This window comes from Peromyscus eremicus, chromosome 7 (genome assembly GCF_949786415.1).
Source record: "Peromyscus eremicus chromosome 7, PerEre_H2_v1, whole genome shotgun sequence".
Lineage (NCBI taxonomy): Eukaryota > Metazoa > Chordata > Mammalia > Rodentia > Cricetidae > Peromyscus > Peromyscus eremicus.
The window spans coordinates 96738225-96750903 of NC_081422.1; positions in this window are offsets into that span (position 1 = coordinate 96738225).

Genomic DNA, 12679 nt, shown 5'->3' on the forward strand with positions numbered 1-12679 from the left:
TCTCCCTGTCCCCACTCCACATCCCTCTCTGCAGATGTATGCAGCATGCATTTGTGTACGCATGTTTGCATGTGTGGGGACACGTGTGGGGGATGCACATGTGTGTACATGCATGTGGAGGCCCCAAGTGAACATTGAGTGTCTCCCTCAATCACTTTCCACTTTATTGAGGCAGGGTCTCTCAATAAAGAGCTCGCTGATCAGCTATTGTAGGTAGCCAGCTTGCCCTGTGGGTCCCCCAGCCCTGTCTCCCCACTTCTGGGACTGCAGGTACCTGCTCAGCTTTTTTACAAGGGCCCTGGGTAATCGAACTCTGATCTTCAAGCTCACACTTTGTCCACGGGGCCATCTCCTCATCCTGCTCATGGATTTTTTAAAAAAGAGGATTGCTCTTGGGGTTGAGTGGGACATGAACAGAAAGCTTGGTTGATTTGGTGGCCAAGGTCAGCAGTGAGGGTCTGGCTGTGAAAAGGAGACGTGAACAGGTCCACATAAAGACACTCCACCTGTCTGGGACTCGGGAGACGGCTCAGTCAAGTGTTTGCTATGCAAACATGAGGAGTTTGATCCCCAACATCCATGGAAAAGGCCAGGTGAAGGGGCACCAGGGAGGTAGAGATGGGCGGAGCTCTGGAGCTTACCAGCCAGTGAGCCTAGCCCAGCTGGCAAGCCTCGGGTCCCAGTGAGAGACCTTGTCTTAACAAAAAGGTAGATGGCACCTAAGGTTGACTTCCTGGTACATGCATGTCCAGACACTCACACACACACACACACACACACACACACACACACACACACACACACACACACGTTACCTCTCTCAAGCAGACTGTAGACATTTGAACATCACTGCCTGGACTAGGTTTATGAGGACTCTGAGGTCTCCTCTGAGCATGTAGGAAAAACCTCGTGGTGACCAGGGATCACAGATCCTGGATGGGAAGGGCTGTTTGCACATATCCACCAACCCTGAATAATAGCCAGCAGGAGCCAGGACCATAAGAGTGAAGGAATTATTCAGTGTCATGGGGGATGCTGGCTCCCATTAAGTCAACCCACTGTCTGAGAACCAGCTAGAAACCAAACAGTAGATCCCTCAATGCTCTGGCGGGCTCTTCATAGCCCTGGGCTCTGGGAAAGATCCATGTAGCATCCCCATTTAGGGTACATCACTCCAAAGAGATATTAAAATGCTCAAGCCAAACTCACTGGCTATCACATCTCAGATTAAGCATTGCCCTGTATTCAGAGTGAGCAGCAATCTGAAGTGAGTATTGAATGGTCACTTCAAAATGAAATAGCAGATTACTGTGTTGTTTACATGGTTGTTGTCCAAAGAGGCTGTTACAACATCCTAAACAGTCATTTCCTCCTTGCTCCCAAGTAAGTCGAGGAGCAGATGCACAGCCTTGCCCTGTGCTGCTTCCATGGGAATTGAGAGAGAGCTTGCCACCTGGCTCATGGTGCTTACCTCCAAGAAACAAATCGGGGCTTGGGCAACCGATCGATGCATTCCAGGGAGCCCTTCTTCTCAGGGAATTCACCTGTCTGGAGCTTTGCCAACATTGCCAGATGACACAAGGAATCAGCCATCATGTTACCCTGGCTGTGCCGGGACCCTGGCAGTGACAACCCCTGCAGCATAGCGGAATTGTAGAGAGGCTTAGGGGAGAGGGACAGAAAGGCAGCCACAGCTAGAATGGCCAAGAACAGCTGTGCTATGTGACCAAGGACAGCAGACACCAGGAGAGAGGTACCTGTGTAGCCTTGCTGTGGCAGAGGGTGGTGGTGAGAGTGAGTGAGGAGGGTTTTATTTAGTTGCTGTGGAATAATCCTCTTATATACTGTATAGATTTGTCACTCAAATTGGTTTAATAAAATGCTGATTGGCCAGTAGCCAGGCAGGAAACATAGGTGGGGCAACCAAACTAAGGATGATGGGAAAGAGAAGGGCAGAGTCAGGAGTCACCAGTCAGATGCAGAGGGAGCAAGAGATGCTGTGGATATCGTTCTGTATAAATAAAACACTGATTCGCCAGTGGCCAAGCAGGAAATATAGGCGGGACAAGGAGAGAGGAGAATTCTGGGAAGTGGAAGGCTGAGTGGGAGAGACACTGCCAGCCGCCGCCATGACAAGCAGCATGTGAAGATGCCGATAAGCCACAAGCCACGTGGCAATGTATAGATTTATAGAAATGAGTTAATTTAAGATATAAGAACAGTTAGCAAGAAGCCTGCCACAGCCATACAGTTTGTAAGCAATATGAGTCTCTGTGTTTACTTGGTTGGGTCTGAGCAGCTGTGGGACTGGCGGATGAGAGAGATTTGTCCTGACCGCGGGCGGGCCAGGCAGGAAAACTCTAACTACAAAGAGATGAACATGCCATGCTAATAAAGGTACCACCACATGGCAAAGCATACATAGAAATATGGGTTAATTTAAGTGTAAGAGTTAGCTAGTAACAAGCCTGAGCTATTAGCCAAGCATTTATAAGTAATATTAAGCCTCTGAGTGATTATTTGGGACCAGGTGGTAGGGACAGGAAACATCTGTTAACAGAATGTGACAGCACATACTGTAATCCCAGCACTGTAGAAATAGAAGTAGAGACAGAAGGAGTTGGGGGCCAACCTGGACTAACTTCATGGACAGATAGCGAGGGATGCGGAGAGGGGAAAGGTGGCTGCAGGGTAGCAAGTTGCCCACTGAACACTTTGCCAATACATTTTCATGTATGTGAACACCAAAGAAACCTGAAAACTGGTGTTGACCATTTTGTTACCTAATAAAAAATGAACTGAAGGGCCATCGAGATGGCTCGGTGGGCAAAAGTGATTTCTGTGCCAGCCTGATGACGTGAGTTCAATCCCTAGAACCCTCATGGTAGAAGGAGAGAACCAACACCTGATAGTTATCTTTAAACCTGCACATGCATGCTGTGGCACATCCACCTGAACTCACACACTTCATAAACACACACAATAGTAATCAATAGATAAAAATCTTCAAAGCTCCACATACATGCTGTGGCATGTCCACCTGAACTCACACACTTCATAAACACACACAATAGTAATCAATAGATAAAAATCTTCAAAGGAATGAAGCCATTCCTCTGGAGGCACTTGGAGACCACTCACATTCCTCCATGACCTCAGTAGCCCCTTCCTGGAGAGGGCATGTGTAGGTACCAGGCCTCCTTTATACACAGTGTTATGAGACTAAGATGGCATGCCATACCTCCCAGAAGGAACACCAGGAGCAAAGTGGTGTTAACCTGTTGTGGGAGTAATACCCTCAGGTGATAAAAGCTCTGCTTGACTTTTTTTAAAGCTCAGCGAGAATGTGAAAGTCCATTTTGAAAAGACGCCAATGATCGTCTTTCCAGGAAGATGGCCTCTTAGCTCTCGGTCTCGCCTGACTGAAAGCCTCCTTGTGCCATCAGGAGCCATTAGCAGATGATTGAAGCCTCGGGTATCCCTCTATAAACATTGATTTAACTCAGTGAAGAGTGTTTGGTTCCCCCTTATCCAGCACTGGCTGGCCTGGGCTGTGGCCAGATTCTGTTTGCCAACAGGCAGGAATGCATGAAGGTGAAGGGTGTACACCCCAAAGTGGGTTATTCTGCCCCTGCCACCAGCCCAGCCGACTCCCACCTGGCCTGGCAAGATCCAGACCCTCCCTGGCTGTTTTCTCCTCAGAGAAGTGAAGAAAATCATTGCACCTACTGTATATAAGCTCTCAGGAGGAGTGAATGAGTCAATAACTCAGGAAATGGCCAGCAAATCCCTAGCACAGTGAGTATGTGGGTCCCTAACATAGTGTCTCAGTTAGGGTTTCTATTGCTGTGATGAAACACCATGACCAAGAGCAAATTGGGATGGAAAGGGCTTATGCTTCCACATCACAGTTCATTGTCAAAGGAAGTCAGGACAGGAGCTCACACAGGGCAGGAACCTGAAGGCTGGAGCTGAGGCAGAGGCCATGGAGGGGTGCTGCTTACTGGCTTTCTCATCATGGCTTGCTCAGACTGCTTTCCAATAGAACCTAGGACCACCAGCACAGGGATGGCACCATCCACAATGGGCTGGCTCTCCCCTATCAATCACCAATTAAGAAATGCCCTCCAGGCTTGCCTGCAGCCCAGTCTTATGGCGGCATCCCCTAATTGAGGTTCCCTCCTCTGATGGCTTCAGCTGGTGTCAGGTTGACATAAAACTGTCCAGCACAACTGACCCCTTGTCGTCTTGATACATGAACACATCACCCTCAAGTCACAGTTTTTCCTTTCCCATTCATCCCCAAGATCTCACATTTAAAACATAAATTAACTTTAAAAGTTCCACAGTCTTGACAAATTCAAACACATTAAAAGTTCAGTCCCTTTAAAATGTCTAGTCTCTTTAAAAATCCAAAATCTCTTTCAAAAGTTTGAAATCTCTCAATTACGGGCTCCTGTAAAAATCTAAATTAAGTTAAATACTTTCTTACTTCAGGAGGGAAGAACCAGGGCACAGTCACAACCTGGGCAAAGCAAAACCAAACTCCAAGAGTGCAAATAACTCAGTGTCCAGTATCTGGGATCCACTCACCATCTTCTGGGCTCCTCCAAGGGGCTTGGGTCACTTCTCCGGCTCCGCCCTCTGCAGCACACACAGCTTGTCTTCGAGGTTCAGGCCAGCTCCACTCCACATCTGCTGCTGTCCTTGCCAGCCAAGCCATGGTACTGGCATCTCCAAAGTGCTGGGGTCCCTTGCTGTCACTGGACTGCACTTTCACCGATAGCCTCTCGGAGGCGCTCTCCAGGGACTCCAGCCCTGCCACACAGGGCCAAGCCTCAGCTGTTCTCAATGACCCCCTCATGCCTTCAAAACCAGCACTACCTGGGTGACTCTTTCACACTCAATTTTGCTTCCAGTACAAGGTCCAACCTTGGCTACCTCTGGAACACTGCCTCTGCGTGCTGACCCTGAGAAAACACTTTCCAGAAGATTTCACCTCAATGATAGTGGTCTCTTAATCACAGCTGATTTCTTCAGCCCCAGCTCGCCAGAACCACAGATTTTTAACTCAAATGGCCCTGTAGAGTCTTTCCTTCCCGCTGAAACTTCACAAGCCAGGCCTCCATCATTTGTACAGATCTCGACATTCGCATCTTCCAAGAGCCTACAGAACATCCCACTGAGCTCTCAACACAAATGGCTTGTCTAGCCTAAAGTACTAAAGTCCTTTCACAACCCTCCCAAACACAAGGTCAGGTCTGTCACAGCAATGCTCCACTATGCTGGTACCAACTTATCTTAGTGAAGGTTTCTATGGCTGTGATGAAACACCATGACCAAGAGCAGGCTGGGGAGGAAAGGGTTTATTCAGCTTACACTTCCACATCACAGTTCATCATCGAAGGAAGTCAGGACAGAAAATCAAGCAGGGCAGGAACTCAGAGGCAGGAGCTGATGCAGAGGCCATGGAGGGGTGCTGCTTACTGGTTTGTTTCCCATAGCTTGCTTAGCCTGCTTTCTTACAGATCCCAGGACCACCAGCCTAGGGATGGCTCCACCTACATTGGGCTGACCCTTCCCCATCAATCACTGATTAAGAAAATGTCCTACAGGTTTGCCCTACAACCTATCTTTTTTTTCCCCCTTCAATTTTGTATTGATTCTCTGTGGATTTCCCATCACGCATCTGAATCCCACTTTATCTCCTCACCCCCTCACTTCCTCCCTCTGCCCATATAACCTCCCCCTCAAAATAAAGTAAAATAAAGGGGAAGATTCTCATCGTGGAAGCTGTAATGTGGCCCGGTGATTCACACAGTTTACCCTTTAGTCCATACATCTTTACTTGCAAGTGTTCATTGCTATGACTCATTGGTCTGGTTTGAGGCCTCTGGCTTCAGCTACACTATTGATAATGGGCTCTCTCTGGGGCCCCTCTTGGATGTCCTGTTGTTGTCCTGTGTCATGGAGGTCCTGCTGCTTTGGAACTGTAGGTTTGTCCCCTTCACATGCTCCAGCAGTTCCCAGATGTGGTAGATGTTGGGGTGGGCCAACTCATAGCCCTGGTTCTGGGGTCTCAGTGGTAGCTGGGCTGGTCAGCCGGCCAGCTTTCCCTCATCATCAGGCCAGAGAGAGCTCTCCAGCACAGCCTCATCTGGCTTCCCCAATACAGCCTGCAGCAAGGAGTGGGGCCAGATCTCCTGTTCTCAGATCTCTAGATTCGGGCCACTCACACTCACACCACTAGGGTTGATCCTACTGTTTTGCACAGGTGAGGTGCAGGGCTCTCTCTCCCAGCTGCTGCAGTGGGTATATGAGGTTCGAGATGCAGGGAAGGATCAGCTCTCCTGCTCTCACGCCATCAGGGCTGGCTCATCTGCACCCCGGACAACAGGGTCAGCTCTAGTGTGCTGTCCAGGCAGGATGCAGGGCCCACACTCCTTCCTGTGTGCCGCAGCTGGTGAGGGGCAGGGCGACCCTCTCATTCTTATGATCCTAAGGCCAGCTCTCTCACCTGCCAAAGACAGCAAGGGGCAGAGTGGGGAAGGACATCTTACCCTCACCCATGCCACCACATGGCAGACGAGGGAGATGGGGTCAGCTCTCCTCCTCTCATGCCTCAGAGTCGGCTCACCTGCATATGGATGACAGGTTAGACTCTAGTGTGCTGCCCTGGTGAGTTGCACACCTATGATGTGGGGTGGGGCCGTCTTTCCCCAGTGTGTGTCTGGGAAGCAGCTCTCCTGCTGCAGTATCCAGGAAGAGGCAGGACCATCCATCCCAGAGCCATCAAATGGGTAGGGCTGGCTCAGCACCACCCTTGAATTTCCACTCATGAGGTTCCTATGACCCCCTTCCCCTGTGCTAAAACTGGCCATGAACATTATCACAGACCCCAGCTGCAGCAGGACCATGAATCTAGATATGGCCCTTGGCAACAGCTCGGGCCCAGAGGTCACCATGGCCCTAGTACCAGCACAGGCCATCCAGTATGGCCCTGGTGGCCGCATGGCCCTCAGACACCAACATGGTCCCAGGTGGCTGACCAGACCTTGGGCATCTGCAGAGCCCTCAGTGGTAATAGGAGCCCTGGACATCACCCCAGACCCTAGCCACTGCAGGCAGCGGCCTAGATGTTTTTATGGCCCCAGGTGTCAGCACAGGCCACCCAGATCAGTATGGCCCTGGTGGTAGGATGGCCCTCGGACACCAACATGGTCCCAGGTGGGTGTCCAGACCCTGGTCATCTGTATGGCTCTCAGTGGTAACAAGAGCCATAGACATCAGCTTAGACAGCCATAAAGTCATGGACCCAGACATGGCCCTCGGCTGCAGCCCTGGTGACAGTGCTGACAACTCAAGTCAGCATGGTCCCAGTGGCAGCACAGGCCCTGGACACCATCCTGGTCACAGGCTGTGCCTTAGACCTCAGGCACCTTGTGGCCTTTAGTGACAACATGGGCCACTGTACATCAACACAGATCCTGGCTGTGGCAAGACCACGGACCCAGACATGATCACCGGCAGCAGCCTGGGCCCGGATGTCACCTTGGCCCCAGGTGGCATCACAGGCCACCCAGATTGGCATAGCCCCTGTGGCAGCATGGCCCTCAGACACCATCATGGACCCAGGTAGCAGCCCAGCCACAGGCCTCTGCAAGGCCCTCAGTGGCAACAGGAGCCACAGACATCAACACAGGCCCCTCAACTGCTTCAGAGCCTCGAATCAAGACTTGGGTGGCCCTCAGCAACCCACTGGACTGGGGTGGCAGGCAGGCCATTCACATAAGCCTGTTCCTCAGCCCCTCACCACTTCAGATATGCCTCTCTCCCCAGCCCATCAACAGTTCTGCCTCTCTCTTCCATTGCCCCACCCTGTACTTGCTCACCATAGTGGTCCCCTGATGCCTGATGGACTCCTGGTTGAGTCATAGGTGGCACTTGGTTGAGTCCTGCCCGCCCCAGCCGCAAGGCATGGTGCACAGATGTTGCTTTTCATCTCCCGAGTGCCAGGGCCTAGAAACCACAGGCTTGGTATGCTGGCTCCGGGATAGTTGTGGTCCCCCCAGACCACGACGTTGGTGGAGAGTCATGTGTGTCCTCTGCCACACAGGCCTGGAAAGTACCAAGCAGGGGGTGCCTACAGCCCAATCTTATGGAGGCAATTTCTTAATTGAAGTTCCCTCAGATGACTTCAGCTTGCATCAAGCTGACCTAAAACTATCCTGCACATGTAGTCAGTATGAAGTATGTCAGACAGTTCTGCGATGACATCACAGCTGTCACATGAGAGCTAACAAGATGGCTTTGCAGGGTCTACTCTCCCCAGGATCTGCATGATAGGAGAGAACCAACTCCTACAAGTTGTCCTCTGCATGTCCTCTATGCCTTGAGTGTGCTCTCACACACATACACACATGCACATGAATACACACACACTAAATGAACATATGCGATCAACGCTTTAGGTCATTTCAGTTTTACAAAAACCCCAAGGTCTGTCCTCCCTCAAAAGAATCATAGCACTCAGAGGTCGGGGAGACGGCTCAGTTGGCAAAGAGCTTGCAATGCAAAGTAGAGGACTTGAGTTTGGATCCCCAGCACCCACGTAAAAAGCTGGATGTGGCAGCCATCTATAACCCCAGTGCTGGAGAGGTAGAGACAGAAGGTTCCCAGGGCTCACTGGCTAACCGATCTAGCCAATCAGTGGGCCCAGTCCCAGTGAGAGACCCTGTCTCAAAAAATAAGGTGACGAGCGATTGAGGAAAGCGTTTGACATCACTCTAACCCCCACATGCGTGGGCACACCAAACAGCACTTCCTCGAAGCACAGCAACGAGCCCACCAGCTCTGGGAGTTCAGTTGTCACACTGCAGTGCCACCACATTCCAGGTGCCCCCACGTCACCTCTTCAACTGTGACTGTAGTCCGAGGGTCCTAGAGCCTGGGGGGAAGCAACTGTAGTTACTCAGACAAGAGGGCCAAGGAGCAGAAGGAAAGAGAAAGGAAAGCTCCCACTCGGCCTGCAAACCAACTCTTGAAAGCACATAAAGGGCTGGAGTTATAACATGGTGACAGAGCATTTACCTCACATACATGACACCATGACACCCTACGGCCAACCCCAGGACTAACAAAGGAAAAGAGAGGGAAGGAAACAACATGATAAAACTACCACCCAAAGATTAATCGATGGCTAAATAATCATGACCTGATTCTAGAGGGACAGATCACCCAGATCTCTGATGCCACTCAACTCCCCATATCTGGCCACCTGGTTTCTATCTTCCTTACAAAAACTAGACTCCTGTTTGAGAACACGAATCACCCTAAGAAAAGGTGTACACGTACTATCTGTGAGTCCTAAAGGGGAGGACTGAGTACCTCTGGGAAGCCTACACTCCCACACACATTCACATGTACACTCACACACACATTCGCCTGTACATTCATACATACATATGTTCACAAACACCTACTCACATGTACTCAAACTCACATATAAACACACACTCAGACATAAACTCACACACATATACAGACTCAAAAACACTCACGTTCAAAATCTCATGGTTTGTAAAAATGGTATTTGGAGTTGTTTAAAACTATTTTTCATGAATTCTTTGGTCCTTCTAATGTTCAAGTGATAGAGCCTGGGGGCTGGAGTGAGCTCAGTTGGTTTATAAAATGCTTTCCCTGAGAGCATGAAGCCTGAGTTCAATCCCGAAGTACCCACATTAGGGGGAAAGAAAGAAGGAGGAGGAGGAGGAGGAGGAGGAGGAGGAGGAGGAGGAAGAGGAGAAGAAGGAGAAGCTGAGAGCAGTTGTGTGTGCTTATCACGGAAGTACCGCAGAGGTGGACACAGCAGACCCCTGGGGCTCATTGACCAGCCAGCCTAACCTGATCAGAGAGGTCCAGACCAATGAGAGACGGACACACAAAAAGCAAGGTGGCCAGTGTCTGAGGAATGACAGCCAAGGTTGACCTCTAGCTTTCCCATGCATATGTGCATATGCCCCCCCCAAACACATTCACACACACACACTAGAGCTCAATCTCCATGCTCTTAAGTGGGCACTATATACATAAGGATTCTCTTCCAACAAAGAAAGCTAATATGGGACACTCAAGACGGAGACTCATGAGAGCTTCCTCCTGCTTCTCTCTCCTATATCTTTCCCCCAAGCAAATAGGCACCACGTTGGAAAGCCCCTCAAGCAGCCCTGTGAACAGGGTCAGGAACTGGGCCCTCCTGCCAGCGCCACCTCACACATCCTCCTCAGAGTCCACTGCTCCAGAGCTTCCTAAAGGCACCTCATAAAGGATGCTGAGTCAGAGCCACCAACTTCATCCAGTTGCTCGATTCCTGGCTCATAAAAATCACAAGGTGGGGCAGGAGAGATGAGTCAGCGGTTAAAAGCACTGGCTGCCCTTCCAGAGGACCTGAGTTCAGCACCTACATGGCAGCTCACGACCATCTGCAACTCCTAGTTCCAGGGGATCTGGTGCCCTCTTGTGGCCCCTGTGGGCACTACACACACAAGGTGCACCTCCATGTAGATAAAACATAAATGTATGTGGAATAAAAATTAAATCTTTAAAAGCTCATGTGGTGACAAAAGTTTATTGTTTGAATACAACAAGTTTGAGGAGGATTTGTTACACAGCCGTAGATAACCAATACCGTACTTTCACAAGTGAAAGACCCTCTCAAGATCCCCAGACATGAAAAAATGTCTGACTTAACAGTTTAAATTCCCTATGATATTTGAGTATGGTGGTGGATGCTTGTAATCCCATTGCTGGGAGGTGGGGACAAAAAGGATAAGTTCAAAGCCATAGTAAGACAGTATCTCAGATGAACAGTGACAAATACCCTGTGGCACACAGAGAGCAGCAATGAACACAGACCCATTCAAAATTCCTAAGGATGAGTGCCAGAACGACAAAGACAAACCAGGCCTCCCAAGAAACAGTAGGACCAGCTCTCTGGGAAGAACCAGGAATGAAACAGCTTCATGTTTCACAGCTCGCCACAAGAGGACAGAGGTCTCTGCCTTCAATGCTGCCGGAAAATGATGTCCAACCTGGACATGCAGCTGAAATCCAATCAAAGATGAGACTAGGATTAAAAACATTTAGAAACATTCAAAGTCTCTAAGCAAATTGACCTCACTTGAGCCATTTCTCTGGCAGAGTGCTTCATCCAGTGAGGGACATGGACCAAGTGATACTACCCCTGAAAGGAGGGACGCCAGGAACTCCTGGGACGCTGGCAATGAGAAATCTGAAGATGAGGGGGGTGTGGCTCACAGGCCAGGCACAGGAAGATAGTCTGAGGGATGCATCACCACTATATGGAAAGGGGTCCTTAAAGAGGCTTCCTGATACAGTGGATGATACTGAGAGGCTATGGAGTGCTATTGAGTTTGGGGGACTGCTTTGTGAAAGGTATGCAGAAAACTAAACCAATGCTAACTCAGCAAGGAAAATATGAACCAGAAACTGAATGTCATCACAATGCACAATATGTCAATGTTTACATTATAGTAATGTAAATGCTGTATGCTGATGTGTTAGATAGTTTGGAAGTCTGGTAACCCTCCCAGCCGCATTCTTCCTTCCCCCATCTCGTCTCTGAAGGGCACAGAATCTCCACTTCCCATGGAAACAGTAGGTCACAGTAGTCGGGTGTGTGGTTTACTAACCGTTTCTGCATGTGTCTTGCTATAGTTTAGATGCTCTGGTAAATGGTCTCAACCTTTATGTTGGTTTTCTCATTGTTTGTTTCTAGTCTGTAAAATGCATTTATTCTTGTGAATGGACTTTGTATCCAGTGAGCTTCCTAAATGACCTTCTCAACTGTTCACAGGTCCATAAGGAGGTCCTGTTGGGCCTTTCTCCACACAGCCTCACGTTGCTGAGAAGAACTTCTTCTTCCTTCTTCTCTCATTCTTTTGTTTCTTCCCCTGTCTGATTGTTCCAGGTAGACGTGACGAAGACAGTAGGTGTCTGTTCCACGCTTCCTATCTCGGTGTGTTTTAGGGTGAAGGAATGCAAAACTTGTACATCTAGAAAAAATTCAGCGAGGTCACAATATATCATTGTTCTTATACATCACAGTTTGGTTTAGTTTTGAGACAGGGTCTCACTCTGTAGCTTTGACTAGCCTGGAGATCACAACCAGGCTGGCCTTGAGTTTACAGCAATCCTCCTGCCTCTGCCTCTTAAGTACTACGAGTGCAGTCTTAGGCCACCATGCCTGTCTTCTATCATGGGATCTGATTTGTTGATGATTCAATTAGATTTTTTGTTGTTGTTGTTGGTTTTTTGAGACAGGGTTTCCCTGTGTAGCTTTGCACCTTTCCTGGAACTCACTTGGTAGCCCAGGATGGCCTTGAACTCACAGAGATCCGCCTGGCTCTGCCTCCCGAGTGCTAGGAATAAAGGCGTGTGCCACCACTGCCTTGCTTTCAATTAGAATTTTTAATCTACACTCACAGGAAATATTGGCTCACAGTTGTCCATTTGCAAGGCCCTTGTTGGACTCTGTGGAGGTTACGGTAACCTTGAAAGTGACTAGAGAATTGCTGGAGAGCCCATGAAGGCTTTTTCCCTCCTTAAATGTTTGGAAGCATTTGTTGGTGAAGCCACTGGAACCTGTGGTTTTCCTTAT